Source organism: Pseudophryne corroboree, unplaced genomic scaffold (assembly GCF_028390025.1).
Source record: "Pseudophryne corroboree isolate aPseCor3 unplaced genomic scaffold, aPseCor3.hap2 scaffold_2145, whole genome shotgun sequence".
Taxonomy (NCBI): domain Eukaryota; kingdom Metazoa; phylum Chordata; class Amphibia; order Anura; family Myobatrachidae; genus Pseudophryne; species Pseudophryne corroboree.
The window spans coordinates 1-2,500 of NW_026968790.1; positions in this window are offsets into that span (position 1 = coordinate 1).

Here is a 2,500-nt window from a genome sequence, read left to right on the forward strand (position 1 = left end):
CTGCGGAAGCCGGCTGGAGCCCGGGTTGCGGAAGCCGGCGAGAGCCCGGGCTGCGGAAGCCGGCGAGATCCCTGGCTGTTCTTCTCTTCCATCCATCCGTCCGTTATTTCATTTGCTGTCTGTATGTACGGAGCCCGGGCCGCGGAAGCCGGAGGGAGCCCGGGCTGCGGAGGCCGGCTGGAGCCCGGGTTGCGGAAGCCGGCGAGAGCCCGGGCTGCGGAAGCCGGCGAGATCCCTGGCTGTTCTTCTCTTCCATCCATCCGTCCGTTATTTCATTTGCTGTCTGTATGTACGGAGCCCGGGCCGCGGAAGCCGGAGGGAGCCCGGGCTGCGGAAGCCGGCGAGATCCCTGGCTGTTCTTCTCTTCCATCCATCCGTCCGTTATTTCATTTGCTGTCTGTATGTACGGAGCCCGGGCCGCGGAAGCCGGAGGGAGCCCGGGCTGCGGAGGCCGGCTGGAGCCCGGGTTGCGGAAGCCGGCGAGAGCCCGGGCTGCGGAAGCCGGCGAGATCCCTGGCTGTTCTTCTCTTCCATCCATCCGTCCGTTATTTCATTTGCTGTCTGTATGTACGGAGCCCGGGCCGCGGAAGCCGGAGGGAGCCCGGGCTGCGGAAGCCGGCGAGATCCCTGGCTGTTCTTCTCTTCCATCCATCCGTCCGTTATTTCATTTGCTGTCTGTATGTACGGAGCCCGGGCCGCGGAAGCCGGAGGGAGCCCGGGCTGCGGAAGCCGGCTGGAGCCCGGGTTGCGGAAGCCGGCGAGAGCCCGGGCTGCGGAAGCCGGCGAGATCCCTGGCTGTTCTTCTCTTCCATCCATCCGTCCGTTATTTCATTTGCTGTCTGTATGTACGGAGCCCGGGCCGCGGAAGCCGGAGGGAGCCCGGGCTGCGGAAGCCGGCGAGAGCCCGGGCTGTTCTTCTTTTTTTTTTTCCCTTTCATTTATTTCCCCCCACCAGGGTGCGCCGACGAGGGGAGACCTCCTCCCCGCCGCCGCCGTACCGGACACATCGCAAATTCACAACGGTGGATTATTATTATTATTATTATTATTTTTTTTTACGCGGCCAGCAGGGGGCGCCGCGCGCGCGGACTGGCGCTCGTGAACACTGCATTTAAATCGGTGGTGTGTTTTTGTCTTTTGCCTGGTTTTTTTTAATCTCAATCGTGTATTACCTCGGCTGGCCAGCGGGGGGCGCCGCGGCGGGGACACGGGCGGACCGGGTACATTTCATCTGTTTGGGGCGAGTGCTTTTTTGAAATTTTTTTTTATCTTTTAGTCTCGTTCCGTTCTTCCCTTCAACTGGCCTGCGGGGGGCGCCGTGCGCGCGGACCGGCGTCCACCCCTGGCCGCTCCGGGACTTTGCATTCAAATGGGTGGGGTGTTTTTCATTTTTTTGCCCTTTTTTTTTCCACTCCCCCCCTCTCAATCGTGTATTACCTCGGCTGGCCAGCGGGGGGCGCCGCGGCGGGGACACGGGCGGACCGGGTACATTTCATCTGTTTGGGGCGAGTGCTTTTTTGAAATTTTTTTTTATCTTTAAGTCTCGTTCCGTTCTTCCCTTCAACTGGCCTGCGGGGGGCGCCGTGCGCGCGGACCGGCGTCCACCCCTGGCCGCTCCGGGACTTTGCATTCAAACGGGTGGGGTGTTTTTCATTTTTTGCCCCTGTTTTTCACTCCCCCCCTCTCAATCGTGTATTACCTCGGCTGGCCAGCGGGGGGCGCCGCGGCGGGGACACGGGGGAGGGTTCATCCGGGCGGACCGGGTACCTTTCGTCTGTTTGGGGCGAGTGCTTTTTTGAAATTTTTTTCATTTTATTTTTGTCCTCCCTTCGACCGGCCAGCGGGGGGCGCCGCGCGCGCGGACCGTCGGGGCCCGGGGCCCTGCGTCCCACTTACTTTCGCCCGACGGGAATCGTTTCTTTTGTTTTTATCCGAGAGGACACACGGAATCTGCACCCCCCGCAGTGGCGTCAGGCGGCCACCGGGGGGCGCCGCGGCGGGGATCGGGGGGGGCGCCCGGGAGCCGCCTGCCCGTCCGCTGGGCCAAGGGGGCCGGGGCGGGTCACGCGCCGCCGTCCCCCCCCGATCGTCTCGCTCCGAGCCGCCTCTGGCCACCGGGGGGCGCCGTCGGGTGGCGCGGGGGCGCCCCCGCCGCCCGCCGCCTCCCCCCGCACGCGTCGGGCCTCCCCCCGGGCCCCCGCGGGCCGGGGGACGCGGCCGGCGAGCGTCGGACTCCAGCGCGGAAGTGTCGCGGATGAGTGCGGACCGGGGCGCCCGCGGCCCAGCGGCACTTCCAGGGGCTCGGGGAGGAGATGGTTGAAGCCTGGGTGAAGCGCGCCCTCGGCCGTCCGTGTCGCTACCCGCCGGAGAACACCTCCGCCGGATCAGTAGGTACCAACGAGGCGAGCGAGAGAGCCGGGACTCTGTCCGGGGCCGAAAAGCCTGTTTCCCTGGAGCTTTTGCGAAAGGACCCGTGACAGAAGATGCGCGGAGCTCAGAG